The sequence below is a fragment of the Numida meleagris genome, chromosome 22 (genome assembly GCF_002078875.1).
Source record: "Numida meleagris isolate 19003 breed g44 Domestic line chromosome 22, NumMel1.0, whole genome shotgun sequence".
NCBI lineage: Eukaryota > Metazoa > Chordata > Aves > Galliformes > Numididae > Numida > Numida meleagris.
The window spans coordinates 3120060-3144145 of NC_034430.1; the positions used below are offsets into that span (position 1 = coordinate 3120060).

The 24086-nt window shown below is 48.2% G+C and overlaps 1 long non-coding RNA gene across 7 annotated transcripts in view; it reads right to left on the bottom strand.

The window, feature by feature from the left end:
* Positions 1–23604, bottom strand: part of LOC110387434 — a 235153-nt gene extending 211549 nt beyond the window's left edge. The window contains exon 1 of one of the 7 annotated variants that reach the window (XR_002432506.1): positions 23445–23604. This is a non-coding gene — a long non-coding RNA (uncharacterized LOC110387434). The remainder of the gene's footprint in view (positions 1–23444) is intronic. The other 6 variants (XR_002432511.1, XR_002432508.1, XR_002432501.1 and 3 more) reach the window with 6 other exon arrangements.

Genomic DNA, 24086 nt, shown 5'->3' on the forward strand with positions numbered 1-24086 from the left:
GGGGGGGGGGGGGGGGGGAGGGCAGGCGATGCAGAGCAGTGATTTTTAATCTTAATAAGGAACAGTGCGAGATATCCAAAGGTTTGCCTTTAATGGGTTTATGGGAGATGCTCTGAGGTGAGCAGTGGTTGCAAGCACTTTCACAGCTAGGATAAAACAGAATGAAAGTGTAACGTGTATGCACGCACACACATTCACCACAGCCATAAAATGCTGGGTGAGACACAGCAGTGTAAGCCAGGCATTACATCCTAACTGCTCCAGCATTGATAACGAAGGATGAAAGGGGACTACAAACTCCAGAAGCAGGAAACAGACAGGTATCAGTTTGCTGTCACCACGACGGGGAAGCCACCACCTGCCACATGCACCCCTGTAACGTGGGGGTACCCAAGGGCTGCCTGAACCAGAGAACACCCGGGGAGTGCTCCTGCTGCCAGAGCCATGGGAAAGAGGAGCCCTGTGCCTTTGGCTCAGACACGGAACAGCCAGCGAGATGAACGACCGAGTTAACTAAAAGCTTCACTCTTTTTCCTTTGTTTTTATTTTTTTAAACTCTACTCGTTACAGCAGCAAAGCATCGTAAAGTTGCACTTAAATTAAAACAATCCTCCAGCCTGGGGAACAGGAACACAACAGGGCCATCCATTTCCAAGAGAAAAAGGGGGCAAGAAATCCAGCTAAGATTTATGCAGTTATTCCTCCGCAATTATCCAGAAGAGAGTGAAAGCCCACGGGTCAGCAGTATCTCATTCATTACGACATGCTGCTAGCTTCCATTTTTAATTCTGGTTTACATTTTTGTGGCCCCAGGACGGGACGGCCACGAGCTGCACTCATCTGCCTTAAAAAACACCACCAGTTCTTCCGACACCGGGAGAGCAACAGAGCAGAGGTATTAATTTCAACAAGGTAATAACTGTTTCCCACACATGTAGGAATAATCACAATGAGCCGAGACTGCAGGAAGAAAATGACCTCCAACCACTTTCTGAATGCTCCAACCTGCTGTGGGGAGGAGGCAGCTGGTTGGACTGGGTGCCCTCTGGACGTCCTCAGCCTAACGCTGCCCTCGTAACAAAAGATGCTGATCAGCAAAGAGCTTTTACAGCAGAGTTTAAAGCTCATTCGAACGGCTCATGGAGGGTTCCGGGTTTGTTTTTTAGTTTTTAATTTAGGAACTTGGACTTTCTGGGACACCACCACACGTGTAGCCTAGGACAAAAGAGGCACACGAGGAACTGAGCTTTACGACCACGATTTTCTGGTTAATTAAAAGATCCTCCTCTTAAATTACTGCCACTTAGCCTGGGTGCACAGGACTAGCTCGCACCAGCTGAAGACACAGCCCCGAGCAGATTTAGCAAATGACAGTGATTTAGGCCCTAGGCAGCTTCTTCCAAGAAAGGGAAGATTCATTTATCACCAAGTCGGAGCTGGTGCCCTTGTGCCTGCAGCAGGACTCCCACAGGCACGCTGTGACTGGCAGCTCCCATCCATGCGTGAATGGGATTTTTGTTATATTGTTTTTAAAACTCCCAGCGCAATGAACAGGTGTTTTCCCCGGAGGCTGCAGGGAACCAAAGGAGAGCAGCAGTGCTACGCCTCATGGGCTGGGGGACCACGCTGATCACAAAGTCAGCTCAGGCAGCACAGCGCTGATTTGAGTGAGCTTCACACCAGAAAGCACAGTAAATCAATATTTTTAGTATTCTTCCATCTGGAGATTAAGCTTAAGAACTTGTTCCTAGAGTCATTAATCACACTGTAAAATAAAAATGCTACGTGTTCTTCTGAGTTTTGAAGATGTAGCTCCAAGCCCTTTAATGGAAGCCAGTGAAATGCCTCCGGAGCAATCCACAGCTTCTCACTTGGTCATGGCTCTTGCAGGCTTTACGAGGGCTCCTTCTGTTACAGCTCTGATGTGACCACTCTGCATCACAGCACGTACTCTCCAGCAGGAAAAGCTTCAGTGGAAGATTCCAAATGTTAAAGCTACAATGAGGAGATTCCAGACTGGGCTGTGAGAAGCATTCCGATTTAAAGCTGATCTACACAGGTGTCCACCCCAATAAATAGAAAGGACTGACCTGTTCTTTTTTTAGGATGAGACTGCTCTGCAGGAACCATGCAGGTAACTAATGACCATGTCAGGACTGCTTTATGTTCCCAGAGTGCTGCACAGTACCTTTACTATAAATTAAAGGATTTAAGTTTTTATTGCATCTTAGTACCACAGTTCACTTAAAGGACAAGTCCTAGAAAGGTCCAGAAATTACCTCTCCTTGTTTGCAATGACAGCGATTCGGATCTTCTAAGTTAGAGATTTAATACAGAACAAAGCAGTAAGGAAAGACAGGCAGCACAGGGGTGAGGGGACAGGTTGGGGAAATTTCAGTCCCACCTTTCACGTTCGTTCATAGCATTAGTCAGGTCTGGATTTATTGTTTTGTTAACTAACCAGCTTCTTTGGTGCCCAAAAGCTCCTTGGAGCATTTCTAGCACTTCTGCAATAGCAGTGCTCGCCATAAGCGCTCGAGCCCCTGATGCTTTAATAGAACAGGGACAACACAACGTCCTTCTGCTGTCAGACTTAAAGCAGCAGCAGCAGGGAGGAGGGGAGTCCTAACCTCCTAAAATCCAGCACCTTCCAGTCCCTGTAGGGTCTGGTGGTGAGCACAGGGAATAGGCCAACAGGTTTATGGACAACAAATGAGCCGAGCCTAAGTGCGAACACTGATTTTGTTTCTTCTGCAGTGGGGGACATGGATGGAACTCATCAGGGCTGGCACTGAATGGACAGACAGCTTCCGAGATGGAAAATGGGCAGGGTGCCCCTTGTCCGATGTCTTCAGTGTCAGAGCTCCCTGGATCTCATCACCGTGGGATGGAAGGCGGATGGTCAAAGCTGGGTGGGACAGACAGGGGCACAACATCTGACTGCTAGGGCTGGCACAATACACTGCCCAGGGCAAAACCTCAATGCCAGTGTCTCTGTAGCTCCAGCTCCTAGTACCTCTAAATGCCTTTTCACAGATTCTTGGATTGCAGGTCCCTCAAGATAACAGGAGATAGGTGGGTTTCAGTGTTCCTAGGGAACCATTCGTTTTCTGCCCAGGATTGTCTCAGTTGGGTCAAAAGTTCGAGGTACTCCTCCTGAGTCACGTCAAGGGGAGTAACTCCATTCCTCAGAGGAAGGCTGATACTTGTGTTCCTAATGTCCAAGCTGGATGCAAGACCACGGTTTAGTAGAAACATTCATTCCTCTTCAGAGGCAGCGTCACTGCTTTACTCTCCAGAACTAACCCTGTGCTGAGCTAGAGGCATGGAGCTGTCCATCTGGATGGATGAAGGAATTTGACTTGGCTCTGGGTACGGGATGGGAGCAGGAAAGACATGGAGCTCTGCACTGGGACCATGTCAATCCCACTCTGGGTTTCTCAGCACTCCAAAATAAAAACGACTTAGACTATGTCATTTTGGCCCAGCTTTTATCTTAGGCAGATTGTAAAGAGAAGTGGCAAAGAAGGAAACTGAATGCAAATTATTCTCTTTTGTAATGCAGATGTGGTTGTCAGAAAAAGGGCCCAAGCACAGTGCAGACAAAAGCCAGCACAGGAACATTTTTATTCTTGGAAAAGTAGATTCCTGCTTGGTAAGGATACTGGGGCTCAGGAGCTTATTTACCACCCAAACTATTTCAGTTCCACATGGATTTCATCCCTAGGAGGACTGGAGAATGAGATTAATCCCTTTGCAGAGAGGATCCAAGAACTCCAGGCATCACCACCCATCCTGCCAAGGAGAAGAAAGTTCTTCAAAGACATCACAGAAACCAGTTGCTTGGGTGTTTGCATTCTCCCACTCCCAGTCTCCTTCACAGAAGAGGCAAGACCTGCAACTCAGTGGAAAAGTGGAGTGCAGGAAAATAATTGTTACTGTTGAGCTTAACTCTCTGCTGGTTCCTGCAATGCCTCATCTCATGGCACATGGACCAAATGTCCTGATTAAATAATAATAAACCTTGCTGCATTTAATCATTGGGTTTTATAGTTAATAATAAGGTTCAAAACTCTAGGCTGCCGCTTGTAAAAAGCACACAGAAGATCTGAAACAGTGTAATATGCTTCTTGGGAAGAATTTGAATCCTTTCTTCAAAAGGACCAAACAGGCTCAAAGTGATCAAGGACAGTCAAGGACAACTCAGGTTTTGGGGGGGAAGCAAGTTTATTTTATCTCTGTATGAAGCGACAGGGCAAAGACCAGGAACACAAGCACAGCTTCCCGAGACAAAGCTGAATCCTGAGGCGGCTCCAGTCCCCACATGGGAATTTCTGCCTCCATGGGCAACCTGGAGACACAGAGCCCCTGTACAGAACCCAGAGCGTGCCCAAAGCAAACCAGTGCCTTGGCCACAAGTCACCCAGGGGACTGGGGTGAGAAAAGTGACCTGAATTCTGGCCCTGGCTTGTCACCCGCAGCGTGGCCGTCCTCTTTCCAATCACACAACCCACTGCTGTGGGCAGGAGGCAGCAATATACAATAGGGAAAAAAGCCACGTTTGCTAGAAAGGAATAATTGCACACACACAACCCACTCTGGTGGGGAAGAGCGTTCTGCTGGAGTGAAAACCTGCAGGAGAAGAACACCTGCTGGAAAGGTGTCCTCTGCATTAAATATTTTAAGGGCAAAAACGTTCGTCTTTTTCACTTACAATTAACAGCATTTCCAGAGCTTTTACATCAATCATTTAGGGGGTACTAAATAAAAAATCCCCTCTTTGCTTTTACTGGTTAATACCTATTAATGTCTCCTTTATTCTCCAGCTTTTGTATTCATCAGTATTTCTTTTTATCTCAGGCTGAAAACCATTAGTAACGCTCAGAGTACAGTTTCACTCAGAGTAAAGTTTCACACCCTCAAGGGCAAAAAAAAAACAACAAAAAATCAACCAGAGAAGCCAGAAATAAACAGTCTTCACAAATCACCCATTAAAGAGCCACCCAATTTGTTTGCTCCGCAACGTGGAAGTGCAGGGGGTTAAAGGTGCCCTCTGTGCTGCACAATGCCCCAAAATTAAGCTTGGCATTCAGCTTCTCCATTCAGGTGGGCATTTCAGAGCCTCCAGCAGATTCTGTCCTGCTGTGACGAGTAGCAAATGGATCCCTAAGTGTCTCAAACACCAGTTGACCATTTGGCCCGGTTTGAGAAGACAAATGTTTCAAATTGCAGCACATTAAGGAGGGGATCTATATTTTGCCTTCTATTAAGACGAAAGGTCACAGCGTACAAAATAGCGTTCAGAAAAAGACTAACTACTACTGACTGATGCAAAGCTACATCTGCAATCAGGCTGTGCTACAGAAACTTGCAGTCGTTTAATAACTGAAATTAAGCCTCAAGTTTTTCTTCTTTTCTCCTGAACGAACTTGGTAAATCTGCTATAAACAGCATTCCTTCCTATTAAGTCTGGCAGAACTGGGTTTGGTTTACACTGCCTGAGTGTTGACTTAACTTTCAGATGTCCGAGCCAGGGCAGATGAATGCAACCCTTTGTGCAAGCGTGAGAAACGCACAGCTCCTGAACAATGCATCTCCAAGAGAGCTGCCCACAGGAGAGCTGGGGCAGGCTGGGCAGAAAGGGAAGCACAGCATCTGCAGCACTGCTTTCGAGATAATAGCGAGTGTAAGAGGCTTCGGTGAAAAGAGTACGCAGCAAGGAGGCAATTTAGTCACGACCACAGCCTCAGAGGGAACACAGACAGCACCTGGAGGAGAGCAAAGGGCTGATATGCAAACAGTGCTGCAGGACCAGAGATAAAGTCTCCACTGCCCACCGCTGCAACGAGGAAAGCAATTATGCACAAAGTTCATTTTCCCTGATTGTCAAGGAAGAAAGAAGCAGGTGATTTTCCACATCAGGGGCTTAGAATAGGAACAGCCCAAAGACAAGTGCTGCTGCTCACAGCTTTGCTCTTCAGGGCTGGGATGCTTCCTCCCAGCGCCGTTCCCTGAGGGGTCAGCACACGAGCAGGCACCCACAGCCCAGCACCCACTGCACACGGCTCTGATTCCCCAGGCTGCACCCCACGTGCATCATCTACATCAAAGTACTTCCAGGAGTGTGAAAAGCCCCAACCCACGAAGCCCACGCCAGCCTGCTCCCCGCCAAGTATTTACTCTCCCCAAGTTAAAAGAAGTTTTATATCACGGTCCCCTAAAATCACCCTTTTCCTCCGCGAGGCTTAACCTCCTTGATATACCCACACACATAAAGGAGATGCAATACAAATAGAGGAAGAAAAAACCCACTTCCATAGACATGTCATTATTTTCTCTCTAGTCATTCAGCCTTGGGAGATCTCTCATAATCCCTCTCACTTTGCATTTTAACAGCCCTGTGAACACTTCCTCTCCCTATTTTCTAGCTTTTAACCCTTTGGTAACATCTGAGAAGAGCTGGATTTAAAGTTTTTTGCTTTGAAGTGGTAAGTTTCCCTAAAGAACACCGTTTCCACTCACACACCTCTCAAAGCACCTCTTTCTCTGCTGCTGTTTGGCTCTTTCACTCCTGTAAAGCACTGAATTTTGAGCCCATTTTGTCTCCTCTTGATGGTTACCCCTGAGCCTGGTCCTGCACACAGCTCGCAACCCGCCGAGTGCTGCATCCCCTGTGGGTTTCCTGCTCCTGGGAGCTGCCAATCCCGCTGCCTAAACACATTTAAACAGACTCTGTCATGACATTTAATCAGCCTATGTGGGGCAAACTGGAATCGCCTGTAATCACACAGCAACGTCAAAGTAAGAGCTCTAACTGCAGTCACAACCTCCGCCTGCTCCCTCGGGTCCCTCCCAGCCAAGGAACTCCTCTGCTTTAAAGCAAGTGTAAGCCTTAGACTCCTTCTTTCCACTTCCTCCTCTCCTTGTGCAACTGAAAAGCAACATCTGGAGAGAAAAATCCCAATTCTTTCTCCTTTTCCCCTCTATCTCCATAACAAACCAACGCTCCTGAATCACAGCAAGCCCACCACGCTGCTCTTACAGCAAAGCGGCAGACGAGGTTGTTTACAGGCCCCTACAAACCCTCTGTTCATACCTTCCTGCTCGTTTTCCTGATCTAATTAGCGGTGCTGAGAATTAAACCTCAGCCTTCAAGATCAACAGCTCCCCAGGAGAGCGATGCAGCTATAATACTATTTAAATATGAAACAGCTCTTGTCCTCAGCTAGTGTTGAGGAGGCACAAACCCGGGAAAGTTGTAATTACAGAGAGTGATTAAGAATTGTGAGTTATTGTCAGGGAGCGCAGAGCTGCTTTGTGCAGCCCTCATGAGATGGAAGGAGAATCTCTGCTGGCTCTGGGACGTGTGGGTGAGCAGCCATAAGAACGTACTCCATTTCTTTACACATTTTCTAAAGCCTAACTTTTTAAGTTGAGTGCATCCTAATCCCCAGATCTCACTTAAGAGCAACAGCATTCAGCTCAGAAGCTATCTTATGTGATTTGTGGTTTTTTTCCCCAGTGCACTGACTCTACTTGCTAACATTGAGTTTCAGCTGCCATTCATTCCCATAGTACCCTTCTGCTCATCCCCACTTTGAGCGCAGAGAACACGGTGCAGTGAACAAGTGTCATCACCTTTCTGCTCCTCCTACTTTCAGATCTTTTCTGCCTTGGAACTGCTGGATGCTGAGAACACAGCCAGAATGCAAGCTCCGTGTCCCTGAGGCTGTTCTGCAGCCTGTGCCAGTGACAGAGCTACCTGAGCATTAAACTAACAGCCCTGCAAAGCTGCTGCACAGTCCCAGGCATGCTGCTGGCTTGCTTTGTCCCTGATTAGCAAATTAAGGCTAATCCTTCCAGATTTGCTCAGATTACCATCTCCTGAGGCTGAGGACTAGAATAACAGGTTCCCCCTGCAGGTAGTGTGATAGAAGCAGAAGAAAATCCCCAACAAAGGCTGGAGCCCAGACAGGATCTGAGTGGAGCCCAACCCACAGAAGATACTGTGGGTTTGTTCGCATTCAAGGGAACATAAAAGCCATGACACCTTTGGATTTTTTTTTTCATAGCTTAAGTCAGAACAGATTCATATGAGCTAGAAAATAAAGAAATGTTTCTGTCACACTCTTTCTCCCACTGAGTGCAAACACAATCCACGCAGATTCTGGAGGATTTGCATCTTTTAGGTGACTCAGCCAGCAAATGCCATTTAATGCAGACACGTGTGAAATGCTAAGTCCAGAGGGACAAACACTAAACCAGCGAGCACAGCTCTGGTGGAGCAATCACGGAACGTGATGATGGCCATGGAAGGGATTTACGGTTCAGCACAGGAAGATCTCTGCATCGTGACACCTCCTCTTTATCTCTGTGGTTTTAGTGGCAGCCAGGGAGGAAAAGCACAAACCGAGCAGGACAGCTGCCCTCACAGCAGCTCTGCAGAACGGATCTGATGGAGCAGTATTTTCTGCAAGCTGCAGCACAGGTCAGTCCTGTTGAGGCACAAAAGCTGATTGTTTTCCAGCGACCTCTCCAGCCTGACCACAGGACACTAACGACAGTTTTCAGAGCCCGCTTTCTAACCTTTAGCGGCTGAAGTCATTCGTGACAATGGCAATTCTACTCACGCTGCTTCGCGCAGCTCCGACCCGTATCACGTGGAGGTGTCTGGAAGATGCATCCTCGCGGCCTGAGCCAAGCCAAGGCAGAGCTGGACGCCTGCAGGCTGGGTGCTCAGCACCTGCCCGAGGAGCAGGGAGCCCGCAGCTCACTGGGTGAGCCCTGGGGAGCCGGCAGCACGCACAGCTCAGCCCCAGCGCCGCACTTAAGGCCCCTTAGGCAAGATCTGTAACTTGCTGCCCTTTCTGCTGTTGGTACGGAAGTTTCTTCCCCTTTGCTTTCAGCCTCAGAGCTGGGAAGCCCCGGTTTGCCTTCAGGCAGACTGTCAGTTAATTATCACAGCAGTTCGTGCCCAGAGCACTTGGCGTTTGTACAGCAACCCGGGCACTTCTGTTCCACCCTAATCCAGAGATCGTGAAAGCGGTTCCCTGAGGTTCCCTTAAGAGCAAAATCCTTTTCCAGGGAACTTTTCCGACTCGCCGTCTGCCTTTAGACTTGCACATCAGTGTTTTCCAAGGAAACGGAGTGCAAATCCAACGGTAAACAATAACAATTAAAATATACAAAAATAAATGAAGGGAAATGGAGCTGGCGGTAGTACAGCTCAGGCTATTTTCTCCTCATCACACACACAGGATGCTGACAGACGATGCATGTCGTTCTCAGGGACAGCTCCACAGGACAAAAAGCCTCCAAACACCCCAGACACGTTCACATTCACCACAGAAGGGATCTCTTTGGTCAAATTGCCAGTTATCTTCACAGAATAACCTTACCCACTGAGTTGCTGCTTTCTGTAGTAGCTGCAGGGAACACTACAAGTATTGTGATAAGCAAAACTGTTTCACCTGGGCTAAAGTGGCATGGTTACTGCAGCACCACAATTTGAAGCCAAAGGATTGCTTGATCTCCGAGTGCCTTTTATTACAAAATTAGGGTTACAGCTGCCAGATCTGAACTTCACACCTGCCAAGCGCGCGCACCGCACTGTGTGAATGCTGTTAGCGCTTCCCATGACCCGCTGTAAGTCTCAGAAAACATTTGAGCAATACCAAGCCTTAGCTATGGAGCACAGTGACTGCAGCTTAACAGGTTACCGTGCATCAGCTGATCTGCAAAAAAAAAAAAAAGTGCTAGAAGCCCTGAACAAAAGCAAGGTAAAACAGGGAGAGCAAAGTGCTTTGTGTTCATGCATTTTCCCTACTTTTCTTGCTGGCTTAGCCACTGCTGGCAACAGCACTCCTCCAGCGCAAGACTTTGCACTTCACAGCACCAGAAAAACCAAAGCTCTGTGGCAGTGGAAGCCACAGGACCCCCCCAGAGCTGCAGAGCAGCTGTGAGAGCACCAGGGCTGCCCTAGGACAGGTGACCCCAGCTTTCAAACCCCCGACCCATCAGGGATGAATCTGCCCCGACTCTCCATGTGCTCTGCCCACCCCAGGCAGGCTCAGCCAGCATCACACGAGGACAGCCCTGTGCACAGCCAAAGGGCTGCCTTCTGCGGCTCCACCAGGAGCTGATGCTTCCTGCACTTATTCCCACAAGGTCATTTTCAGCCGTGAGACCAGAGAGTGTTTCACATATGACAGTGCCTGCCAGATTCAGTATTTATGTCTGTACCCTCACAGTCTGCAGTTATTTCAACCCTGGGCAATTACAGCCTGCAGCAGCTCAGTAGCTATTGTCCCCTCTTGATGTCTCCAGCCACAGTTCCCCTGCTGCTCACACATCAGTCCTCCAGAGAGAGCCTGTGCCCAGCACAGGAGCTTGCCACAAATGCAGAGCTCACCCAGACATTCCCTCGGAGCCCGAAGCCAAGGGAACCACCAAGCCCAGGATAATGGTGGTTGGACCCGGGGCACTTGGAGATCTTCTCCTTAAGTATTCTATGAAACATCAGATCAAAGCTCCTGGCCTCCCTGAAGAGGGTGCTGCCAGGCACAGCCATCAAACACCGCCGCTGCCCTGGGCACTATTCACTGCCCCCCCCCACCTGAGAGCTGCCAGAGCTCAGGTCACTCTGCTTTGATTTGCTGCTTATCCCAGGAGCAAAAGAAAACTTCTTTCACTACAGTTTCCTGGAAGAGCTTTGGCTGCTTATTTCTTATTGTTCACTTGTCCTTATCCAGCATTTATTATTATGTACAGCTCAGCTTTTCAAGGCAAGTTTAATTTACCTGCAGATCGTATTACATAGCCCCCATTTTCAGATTTATAGCTCAAATGGTGTCTTTTTGCATTGCATGATTATCTGAATGGAGCATGCTGCTGTGATGGATGGGCCTCAAATGCTTTGGTGGTTCAACTGAATACGAGAATCGCCAAAAAAGCAGATTTTTTCTGATTTCTATGCAATTACCCAAAGCCACAGAAGTCTACAAATCTTGGCGAGAAATATGAGATGGAAGGATGATTTACTTGAATACTCTAAGTCATCTGATGAAGAAAGTGTTTTTCCCTTCTGCAGCAGATAGAGAAAGCCCAGCCTTCTGATACAGGCAGTGCGAACAACGCTCATAGCAGGGAGCACAGCCGTGATATTCACCTTCTCATGTCTGCCTATTTCCGACATTTTTGCAAGATTCAGGAGACTGTGTCAGATCAATTTCAGCATTTTTTTTTAGAGAATGGGAGGTGGGAATGCAAACTAATGCCCTGTTTTATCAGTAGCGATGTTATTTAAGTTCTCTCACTCTCATTCTTGCTGCATGACTTCTATCCCGTAAGGCACGCAAGACTCAGCCACTGAAATCACACTTGTATTAGAACCGAATTTAGTAACAATTATTGTAATGTATTATATTGAATTGTTCAAAAATGAATGCCTGTGTCATGAGCTGATGGGCTTCCTGTCAGGTAGGTGAGCTTCAGGACTGGTGTGCCAAGGGCTGAGAGTTCCTTTATGGGTTTTAGAAGAGACATTCAGAACAGCACAGTCTTCAGCCAGAATGGATTTCAGCCACAGATGCTCACGGCCCTTTACAGAATCGCAGAATGGCCGGTGTTGGAAGGGGCCTCCGGCCATGGCCTGGCCCAACCCCCTCACATAAGCAGCCCCAAGCATTGCTCATGAGCTCCGAGCTCTTCCAGGTGACGTGATGTGCCACCCTGCTGAAGCTGGCTCTGCTGGGAGCAGACAGACAGGCTGAAATCCAGCACTGCTGCTGCCCTGTGCCATGGCAGGGTCCATCGCCCTTCGCCTTTGGGTCCCTTGCTCCAAAAGCAGCTTCCAGCACTGCTCTGTGAAGCCCCTGCCTGCTTGGATCCCAGCACAGCCCCATCCAAGCCACGCCCAAGCAGGGACTTTGAGCATGTGTAGGGACAAGGGAACACCCTGTTCAGGAGGTTTGCTTTGGCCCTTTGCAAATCCGTGTGTCTGTGGTTGGCACACTATGATCCAGCTACAGCTGCTGCTGACAACACCCATAACAGTGTTTGCACAGCAGCACAGGTCTTCAGAGCCCTTCCTCCTTTACTCATCTTCTCTAAGCATGGCTATCATGGAGAGTTAGCAGGCTCAGAGCTCGAGTCGGAGACAGGAATCTCAGGACAGCAGTGAAGCTGACAAGAGCGTGTATGGAGGAAAGGCTGAAGTTAAATGAGAGTTTTGTGGTCTAGCTTAAGCCATCCCATCCAGAGGACAAATTCTGCCAGGGATTTCAAAGCGTTCCCCACAAACAAGGCAACCAGGCATCAGCCACATGGGTATTGGCAGGGAGTTGTCTGGGCTAGAAAATCCCACAGAGCACCCGTGCATGAGTGTCACCCACTCTGCACCTGGAATCAAGGATTTGTAGCAGGCTTTTATGTACCAGAAGATCTATACTGCAGAAGTCAAAGTTTTTATGTGTTTTAATTTTCTTCTTTCTTTATAGAAGGGACAAAACAATAATGAAAAATTGGAAAAAAAAAAATTGAAAAATACAGAAGCTGTTCTGAAAAGTTAGCAAATGCTTTAAAAGTTAAAAGAAGTTGCCCCTGTACTCAGCAAACGGACTGGAATACAGACTGCCCATTTTTCACATTGCTTCTATAATTTGGCTCTGCATGATTCAAACAAAGGTAAAAATAGGGCCCTTAATCATTATTTCCCATCACTTCCCTGCAGCCAAATTCTAGGGATGCCCTCCACCAAGTTGTGCCTGGGACCTGCAGCTGCCATGTACTGGCTTCCAGTGGCTGAGAGCCCGCGATGATGGCTGTGCTGTACAGCTGGCAGCTCCCTGTAGTGTGCTCAGGAGTTGACTACAGAGGAAGTTCTCTTGTAGGGACAGGGGATTTCCTTTCACAGGATTCCCTCCTTGTGGCATTCCCTGGGACATCACCCTTCTGTCTGACAAAGCACTCCAATGCTTAAATTTTGCTTAAGGTTAGAGCTTCCTGAGATAATTCTCAGGGAGGAGAAAGGAAGAAAGACATAAAGAAAATCACAGCGCAGCTTTGTACACGCGGGGCCACGGTTTAATGCAGTGTACTGGGAAGAGGATTGTGCCTTATCTCCTGAAATTATACAAAGCAAAGAAGTGCCCGAGGATCTTTCTACCCAATCCCTTGTTAAAAAAAAAAGGGTTGATATCACCTTTATGAATAGAATCTGAGTCCCCCACCTCCTGCTTTGCTATTACACACTCCAGTCAGCTGCACTTTGCCCCAAGGAAAACAATAAACCCACAGCACCACCTCTCCATCCTCACTCAAGTTAACATGGATGCGCTCCCGCGAGCGCTGGCCCTGCTGGGTAAGGAAGCACTGCGTGATGCAGCACTGCAGAGCTCAGCAAAGTGCACAGTCAGTATCTTCACCGCCACATCTCACCAAGTCTTGTCTAACTACTGGCACTGCTTAGCTACAGGGTTCATTTTCAAGGTATTTCACACTTTTCTGCGTTATTATTTTTATTTATTTTGCGTCTGTTATACTTTGTATTTCATTCATGGACCTCTGTATTACATTCATTTTAGTCAGCAGTAAGGAGATTGGTGCTGAACATCCAACAAACAACAGAAGAATCTGTGTCAGGATGGACTGTTAGTTTTGATGCTCAGGGTAATTTTTTATGAAAGGCTTATTTAGGATATCTCAAACACTTCTGTTACAAAATCTTATCCTTAATTCCTTTCCCATATGTCTGCGGTCACTGTTTAACAACTGTGCGGCTGCAGCCCCACTGCTGTCAGCAGAAGGATTCTGGATGCTCATCCCCAAATGTCTGCACTTCATTGCTCAAAGAATTACTTCCAAGACACACGGACATCGGAAAATGTGGAGATAAAGGGGCACTGATTAATCAGAAGGCAGGGGGACAGAAAAAGCTCATCAAAATTCAGTGGAATGAGAGAATCAGCACTGCTGATCTTGAGCGTGCAGAAATGGAAGCAAACGGTGCAAAATGTATAAACCAGGGTGAAGTGTCTGCCCCAGTGCACAACCCATTACGCTGCCATGTCACACCCCGAGCCCTCCTCCTAAGAGATGCACAGCTACCAGGGACAGCCTGGAGGAATCATGGCTGATTACCAGCTCCATGAAACCCAAGGACTTCCTCCCAATTCACTTGTTTCTTCTCTGACAGGAGCAAGAGATCAAAAATGAAAGAGGACGTTACTACTTAATAGTCCTGTAAGCCAAGCAAGGCTATTAGGATATAAATACACAATCTTCTTTTGCAAAGAAGCATGAAAGAAATCACCACGGAGGGAAGCAGAAGTGGTATCTGGAGACATCCATCAAACGAGGGATGCGGAGCCAGACAGAAGTATCTCAAACAACAGAGATCTCCAGCCTGGGGGCAAGGCTCCATTTGCTGAGAACAAAGTGATGGAGGCGATTTACCCCAGCTGCCTGCTCGGCGATTAATTTGAGCCTGTGACATGAGAAGCAAGCGGCTAAAAGCTGCTTGCAGCAAAGCATCGTATTCATAGCAGTGCCCAGGCACCCACTTGGATCGGTGCTTCTTGTAGAAGGTGTTTTCTCCTGGGACACCAACAGCTTCCGCAAGCCAAACCAAAGCTGTGGCACAGAGAGAGGGGAGGGCAGGCACGAAGAAAGCAGCATGTGCTGCTTTTGTTGCTGTTAATCAGAACACAAGTAAATTATTTCTTCCATCTGCGACTCCCACAGATGAATGAGATCTCCTCTCTGCTTTTTTCTCAACTGCTCCACTCACCAGCCCCTTTGTTCTGCGTGTCACACCGGCCATTTATGATGGAGAAGAGTGCATGTGCCTCCAGGCAATACATTTTTTTCATTTGATTTGGGTTTTAAATGCATTGAACACAAGAACTTTTGAAACTTGGTGATGCCTGAATACTTAGAGCACTCATTAAACATTTAGCGTGTGAAGGGGGAAGAGAAAGCAAACAAACCAACAGCCAAAACCCCAAAAGAAATACAGAACAGGGAAATCGAGTTCAAGGCAAACTTTCTTCAGGGGCAGATTCCCTCCTCTGCCCAAGGATGAAGGAACATTCGCTCTTCCATATTCAGCGGTTGCTGGGACCTGGCAAGCTGTGATACCACTCGGGGCTGTTTTAAATTGCTGCCCTGACACAAAAGGCATCTGCGGTGATCTGAAAGCATATGGAATAAAATGAATACAGAGCATCCTCCCGTTTCAAAGAGCCTCTGTCTTCCTCAGGCATGCCACTGCCTCTCTGCACCTCAGGCAGGCCTGCTTTCATCTGCTTGCTTCGTACTGCTGGGGCCGCGTGGGGCGGGAGGGCACTGCAGGAGCATGGCACAGTGCGTGCATGGCTGAGCCTGTGCGGGCACCCAGCGCTCCCAGTGATCCCAGTGCTCCCAGTGCTCCCAGTGATCCCAGTGCTCTTGGTGATCCCAGCGATCCCGGTGCTCCCGGTGCTCTTTTCATTCATCCCAAGAGAATTCTTCCCAGCCCCAGTTCAAGATGCTGTATGGGAAGTCCTGCAGCTCTTGTGCAGCTGTAGGAACTCCTGATCTGCAAGAAGGATAATGGGTTTGGGAACTCCTGCCAGTATCACGGGAGCTGTGGCAAAGGCAGTGTCCGTGCTGAAGGGTCTGAGCGACCCTGCACACTTCTGCTGCTTGACCATGGCCGGAGTCGAGTCCCAAGATCAGCAGAATGAGCTCAGTCCCAGAGGGTTCTGAGATAACTTGAAGTCACATCTGCAGCTTTCTGAGCAGTTTATTAGCAACACATGCATACAATTTCTTGCATAATTCAACTTTGCCTGGAGGGACTCGCGCTATTTGTCAACAAAACCACTGAACGCTGCAGGGAAGGATGCTCTCATCACATATTCATTACAGCCATTGCCCAAAGGGCCTGCAGGAAAACCCACAAACGATGGGGTCAGCTCCTTGGAACTCACGGCACCTACAGGGTCTGCTCCATGAGCCATGGTTTCTGTTCCATTAGGCACCACAGGGTCCCTGTGTCCCCCTACTGCCCTCTGCAATGAGGGGACCGCGGCACGGTGGGACACTGCACCTGACACCGGGATCCCCGTGGTCCTCTGCAGATGAGCCATGCTGTGGGACATCCTCCACAAATCTTGGAGGCTTGAAACTCAGATTCCACCCCCAAATCCTCACTACTACCAGCACTGCTGGATAAGCTTGCATCATGGATATTGCAGATCTAAATCCCGCTTTCAGATTCCGTGTTAAGTGTGAGGCTGTCCAAATGGATAATGATACAGTCAGCGCAGAGCAAGGTTTCACGGGTGCCATCTTCAGTGAGGGGTTTAACCCACTGATTTTAAATATAACTCCCTGTATTTGTAAGAGCTGAAATAACTTCACAGCATCTTGAATGGCAGGTTGCGGGTCATCACCCATCCAAACCACGGGTAAGCAATGAGCGAGATTAAGGATGGGTGATTTAATAACAAACAAGCAGGTAAAGTACCCACTTCTTATGGAGCATGGATATTATCACATTTTCTATTTACTGTCAGGATCTCTGTGATAAATAGCCCTTCATGACTGATTTTCACATGCTAGAGTTATTAAACTTAATTGCGTTTTGCCCCATGTTTTATGAGGGCTGAGATGAATTGTCACCATTCACCCAACATATGCATTTCTCTGCAGTCTCATTGTTTCGCTCTTTGTCTCAGAAGCTATAATATTAACCTATGTCAATAATTCTGTCAAGCAGGAGTGATGATACTCAAAACAGAGAATTTAAAGCATGGAAACCATACATTATCTCAAAGATAGAGAAATGAAGATCAGTATAATCACTGGATGAATGTGCTGAGAGCAGCGGGGGGCTGTACAGCCAGGGAATATTTCTATTATGTACTTACAATAAGTTTACGTGCTGCAAAGTCCTCTTCCATTAGCCTTTGGCTGTGACATGACTAGATACATGTTTTCCTCCCACTTCCCACATAACTATGTGCTGCATTAAGAAGTACCCTGAAACACCACCAGCTCTTGGAAGGATTTCAGGGCACATCCACGACACAGAGCAGCTCAAGCAGCAGTGTCCTGAGACTGGTACGTGGATTCGGACATCACAAGACCCAGCAGCTTCGTCGTGTTCCACCTTTTAGTTCAGAACTGCCAGGTTTTACACAGCCATGTCTTTCTAGAGGCTGAACTTCCTGGCCAGAGAATATCATCATGAGATTCCACATACCTCTGGAATTCCAGCTTGGAAGGCTCATCATTAAAGCAAAGCAACGCAAGGCGCTTTCACTGCAATGCCACACATCACCAAAGTCAAATATTCCACCTGGAGTGGAATAGACACTTTCCAGACTTGATGTTGATCCTTACTTTCTTTCAAATCATGAATTTTCAAGAAAGGTTTCAGAGTAATCCTACCTATTACTCCTGCCAGAGATGGATCTCAATCTCCTGAGATTCATTACATTTAAATCAGCTGCCAGAAGGCCCTGGGTCTCAGGGAGGATGAAATGGAGACATCAGTGAGCCTGCAGTGAGCTGTGAGGAGCTGTAATGTATTCTGGGGAGACTGTATCCCTGGGTCTAGAATTACACAGATATAGGTAATGAATAAACCATTCACTTCCTATTGTGTTACCGAGACTGTAATCTCTAAAAATCCAAAATTACCTGCAAAAGAATATGATATTCAACAGCAGCATAACAGCAAACTATCCCCCAAAGCAGAGAGTTCAGCTTACTGCATAGTTTGAAGTGCCCTCTTCTGCGGGAAAAAAAGTGCCTTCAGTCCTCCAATAATTGTTTCGAATGAGTCTTTTAAAGCATTGAAATGCCAAACCACGAGACAAGAACATGCACCATCTTAAGCACCACGGGTCACATTATCAGACTCTCCTCTGCAATCACAGGACTAGGTATTGAAAAAAAATCACCCCTCAACAAATGCACATACATTACTGCTCCCCGCTCCTCTCCCTCTCCTTCCCTCCATTCCCCCCACCCTCCCAGGTGCAGCAGCAGCACACAGCCTGTCCCTGCAGAGCCCCAGCCCAGCGCAGCGTCCCACGGCGCTGACCCAGCTCGTCCTCGCTGTCCCTGCGCCCGCTGCTTCCATTCGCTCTGCTCCTGTCCCCACCACCACCACGTCTGCCGTGCAGTCAGCTTCTCACCTCCATTCACATCCTGTTCTCTTTTTCATCTCTTTGGGTACTGGGGGGAGGGGGGGAAATCAATCCGCTTTATGCATGCCACTTTTGGCAGAACTTTCATCTCCTCTGCCTCCAGCCTCTGATGTCTTTTTCCTTTACTGCATCGGCCTCCAGCCCGTACTGTTAACACACGAGTTTGATATATTTTTTACACTGATACCAGACAAGGGTTTGGGTTTGCTTTAAATTAAGTTTAATTTCATCAGCAACCAAGCACTGAGCGAGAAGCAGCAATGCTGGAGCAGGTGGGCTCATCCCACCAGGAGGGCTCAGACACACAGCAAGGAGTGAAGGAGCAGCCCAGGGAGCACAGCTGAACACCCTCCCCATTACTCTGCAGGGCAGTCTGGCCTCTGGCTCCGGATGCATCTACATTTGTTCCAGAGGCAGCAGCCAGATGTGTGCTGCATCACATCTGCACGAGCCAGAGGTGGGACGTGTCCCTGCATCCTGTCCTGCCCCCCACCCACTACTCACCATTTGCTCCTTCAAGTATTGCTGAGTGTGGTAACACAGAGCAGGCTGGGGCTGCTCTGGGAGAACAAGGAAGCCTGCAAAGCGTTCTTCTGGAGGCAGCCTACCTTGAGAGAGAACATGCTTTACAAGGCAGAGGGTGTGAAAACCGAGGTAGCTACGATGTAAAACTAGTACATCCCTAATCACGAAGCCCGCCGCTAACAGCGGATATTTCTGCCTCGTTTCTGGAAGTCATGTGATCAGAAACTTTCTGCTTTCACAGAGATAGAAATAAACTCTGACCAGGTTTCCAGATTTTCAGGTAGCAGAGGAAAGAAGCTGGAAGGCTGACCTGGCCTACGAAACATCCCCATGGCTGCGGAGGCAAATGAAGAGACACAGATACTTGTTTAAGAATCCCATGATTTTTAGCCTCTCCTTTATCTCTGGGGCAAGGCTTGGATTGCCATCCTCACGGCTCAAGAAAGCCTCATGGCGAGCACCAAAAAAATGGTGCTTCTCCTTTAAAACATCCGCATATTCTGAGAGTGCTAAAAAATAGCTTATATATCAACAAGCCAGTCAGCTGCACTTCAAAACACCCCAAGTAATTCTCTTCCTAGCACTTCTCCCTTTAGGTGTCAAAGCAAGGATCGCTGCCCGCTCTTTCCTGACATTCTTGTATTTCAAATGGAGACTCTGTGCAGCTGCTCTGCATGCTCCTAAAAATGCCTTTACAAATTATTTAAGGCAACTTGTCTTCATGGTTTTCAGTTCACTACAGCCAAGAAACAAAGCTGAAGAGCACCCGCTGACAGCATTATAAATGCCGGGCAGGTTCTTGTTTCAGTCCCAAGCCTTACATCACTGCTGGCATTAATGGAGGCAACGCCTGATTTTGCACCAGCTTAAGTGAAACCAACATCAGAGCTACGAATGTTTGATAAAATAACCATACCGAGTAAAAAGGTAGAGAGAAATTAATTAATTACTGACGTTTCAGATAAAATAGCTGGGCTATCAAGTGCTCTTAATAGCTGTTTAAAGGAAGGAAACGCTTTTTAGCACCAGGAAGTAAGAAAAATGTTGATCCAACAGCTGTGAATATAAAAACCAACACGTGAAGCCTACAGGAAACAAACAAAAGCCCATAAAGGAAACTGAGCAAAGCCAGGTGACAAGCAAGGCAGGAGGGAACTTCATCTGCCACTGGGAGCTGTGTTCGAACCACGTGGGCAAACTCAGGGAAACAAGCCTGTCTGGGTCTGCTGGCTAATTCAAGCTCGTCATCAATTAGCTGCACACTGAAGGTGATTATGGTTGATCAGATCGCCCTTAGGAAACCAGGCATTTCAGTCTGCAAGCCTCCAGCATTTACTTGCCACTTCCAGAACTGCAGATACACGCGTTATCCAACCAAGTGCTTTTTGATTTCATTTTCTTCACATTCCAGCTGCACCCTAAACCAAAGCCCAGCAGAGTCCCACAGCTCAACAATGCTCCTGAGTGTGAGGCAGAATTCTCTATCCCATTTTAAAACCTGCAGATTCACACTACTTCACCGTCGTTCCTCTCCAGCCAGGACATGAGCTAAACCCACACAATCCACAGGGTAACAGATGGAGCTGACACCAGGAGCCCTAATGAGCTATACAAACCAGATTTTATTAGCGAAGTCCATTTGCTGGCTGGGGATCCCAGATATCCAAGCCAGCCATTTCTGCCCATCTTACTCCATTCCTTTCCATTTGTTTCATTAAATAAATGGCAGGGCTGGCTCCCAGCCACCGCCTCCTGCCTTTGCCAGCCACGATCCTGGAGCAGCTGAAGAACCAGGCAGCAGCCGGCATTTGTAGGCATCTGCTCGGAGATGGGGGCTGGAACTGGCTCATCTTTCATGTCCCTTCTAACCCGAGCCACTCTATGATGAGAAGATTCAGGAGGGAGAGCAGAGCTCAGCCAGCAGAGCAGGTTGGTGCACATGGGTGTGGGGTCCAGTTTGTGCTTTAATCTCTATTTATTCGGTCTGAACTAACGACCCATGGATTAGCCCTTGCTAACAGGTGAGCCACTCTTCCATGAAGCACTTTGTTTCAGCTCAGAGGTTGGCCAGACATTGAAAAGGGCTCACGCCACATTAAAATAATACTTAAATTAGTAAGAACAAGTCAATTGCCCAGCGGAGGCTGAGTAATCTGCTGGTGGGAGGCATGAATGAAGCGGAGTAGGGCACAAATGTTCCCCTGGAATAAATTTATATTCAAAACAACAGGCAGCAGAAGTAAAGAGAAAATAAGGGAGAAGGATCTTCCCGGGTGCGTGAGGATAGGTGCAGAGCTCTGCACTGTGCTCTCTGTGTTCATCTAGCCCTGGAGCCACGGCAGAGCTGCTCGCTGAGCGCAGTTCGGGAGCAGGGCAGCACGTCTCCAAGCCAACAGCCTTGGGCAGAGCAGGCCTGGATCTCTGCTGGAAAGCAGCAGACACTGCACGCAGCTCCGGATGGGACGGCAGACTGCTGGGACTTTGTGCTGCCCACTCGTTTCTTCCCTTCTCTCTGGCCCATCCCCGTCCATCATGCCCTCACTTTCTTCACAGCAGAGCAGGCTGTCACTATTTTCCCATGGCTTTCTCCACAAATTGCACGAGGGAGGCAGCATCCCAAGAACCCAGCTTGACTCTGACTCCCCTTCCCTCTGCCCCCAGCTGCTCCAGCAGCCCCGTGGTTATTCCTGCTGTAGGTACCAAGGAACAGGAGTGTGCCAGGGGAAATCAGAAAATGGAGGAAGATCTGTTTATTCAAATGTGTTATTTTTATCTCGGTTTTATAAGAAATGCGTGCAGGCACGCATGGCTGAGTCCATCAGTGACTGTACAACTCAATAATGATAGAATGAGGCTGGGCTTTTCCCCATCTTCTTTTATTTTCCTTAAATAATTTCCACACGCACACTGTGCAGAACGCCAGAATCGCCCCAAACTTCGGCAAAGAGGCAGAAGCTGAGGAAACAAAGTGGATTCCTGCAGCAGTGAAGCGCTTCCCAGGCTCTGCTCGCAGACAGTGCCACATCAGATGGCCACAGGGCTCTCCCAACACAAACATCCCCTTCTTCCCCGGTGCCTCCCAGCCTCCTCCAGGCTCTGCAGCCTCTTTGCAGATGCTCACCCACCAAACCCCACCTGCAGAACAACTTCAGAGCCTCGAGTGCTGGAGGCTGGCACAGCTAAAGGGAACTCACTTCCAGAGATACCGAGCGTGGCTGCCTGCCCAGCTCCAACAAAAGATGGATTTTGTAAAGCCAGCTAAAACCATGCCATCCATTAGCAGAACTACAAAGCAGAACATTTTAAAGTTAATTGGTTTTGCAATTAAAAGATACGCAGAACATGCGATGCAATTAATTTTACATAAACTTGGTCAGGAATTAAACGTGAAAGCACTTGGTTCCTTCCTTAAATGAAGCGTATGTTTACTTCCACCACAACTATCTTCTATGCATACAAAAATGGGAGGCACAGAACAGCTCTGCACATGGACAGTGCTGCATTCCACTGAATGCACATCTCTGCAAGCCAGAGGATATTCCAGCAGGTTCTCTGGAGCACGTTCACATGTCTAGATTGCAGTGTGCTCTTCCTGCACATCACAGCCCCTGCCACGAGTGACATTACCTCAAATAGCAAAGAGACCCCTTGGAAATAAGGCAGAGTGCTTACATCTGCGTGCCACACGAGGAGAAAAGAGGCAGAGTGAAACCAATCCAGATGTTCCCAAAGCCTTACACCACAAGCTCAGCTCCTCCAGACCCAGCTCCTTCCTGCACTCCAGTGCTCCCCATGGTGTATCCCCACTGCACAGGGCTGAGCATTGCCCTGCCGCAGCCTTTGGAGCAGGAGCAGTGCAGAGCAAACCAAAGCCCTGTTTTCCTTCAGATAACCGATTGCTAGATAATTAGCTCTTTTGTTCTGCATACACAAACTCAGCTACTTAATTACAGGTCACCTTGTCAATAGTTTCTCAGTTTGCTCTGGGTCTTGTTGCTGGGAGGCACATTTAGCAGCAAGCAGGAAAGGAAAGCTGCAGCACTGCTAAGAACAAGGTTGGCTCAGAACAAGCTTTAAAAAAACTCCTCCGGGGCTGCCTGTGAGAGCTGTTGTTTCACGAGGAGCCACAGCAACCAGCGTTCCCATTATGCCTCGTTGGTCTGTCATTCTGCAGGCGTAAAGATCGGCAACGCTGCAATCCAAACGACTTTTCTTCCAGGAGCTTTTCACACATAAAAGAGTTAAAACAAAATCAAAGCGAACAGTGCTACCCAGCTGTGGTCCACCAGAGCACTTGCAGTTATTGACCTGTGCTGCATTTATCTCAAAGCCGGTGGGCTTTTTTTTGTTTTGCCTTTCCCTCCACTGAGACAGAACACTTTTCTCTACCTTCGATGCCTCTGCATTCAGTGGGGTCTCAAGAAAATCCTTGCACAGAGCAGAGCTGCAGAAATACACCACTGCAAAGGACGGAAGCAAGGCAATGCAGAGGGCAGACGGACCACGACGTTTCAGCTCACACCAAGTGCCCAGCCCCTGCCCCGCTCCCTCCTGAACCTTTGGGAGCACCGATATCTCAGCGTGAGGGCTTGAGATGAAGGCAGGCAAACACAGGACCGTGTGCGGCCCCATCATTACAGCCGGTGCTCCTCCAGACTGCACAGAGCAGAGCCAAGAGGCACCTGAGCTCCCAGGAAGACGGGCATTGCATGGACTTACCCAGGCCTGGGCACCCCGCAGACATCTCACACCTTCGTGCCAGGCACAGGCAGCGAGCGGCAGAGCTGCCGGGTTCAGTCCCTGCAGGTTTCCCTCGCACCCCGTGCAGCAGAGGAAGGACTGGGAGCACTCGGAACTAAATGAGCTTTCTCTTTACATTTAATCAGCCCAGTATGTTAATTGAATATGAATTGATTGCAAAGGACGTTAATTGAGATTTAAGAGAGATACATTTAGGCACCCATGTAATTAACTCAAAATAACAGAGGCAATAAGTGTGGAAGCTTATTAATACAATAACCAAGGATCATTTGGAACGTTCCTCCCCACACCCACACAATTGTGCAGCACGGCTATCACGAGTTACGTGCGTCCTTTCAGAACACACACTGTCAAGTGCTGCCCAGTGACAGCCAGCTGGCTCTGGCAGTGGCTCTGCCTCTGGGCTGAGGCTGTCCCCTGCTGTCCCTCGCCCTGGGGCTCCTGCTGCTCCCCACTTCCATGCCAACCCTGCTCCTTTGATCTGCAAACTTGTGAGAGTTCAACCAGGAGCTGTTCATAAATGCAGCAGAGAAGAACACCAGGTTGGGATCAGGTAGAAAGGTGTTTGGCTACTTGACCCAAATTTGGCATTCGAACGAC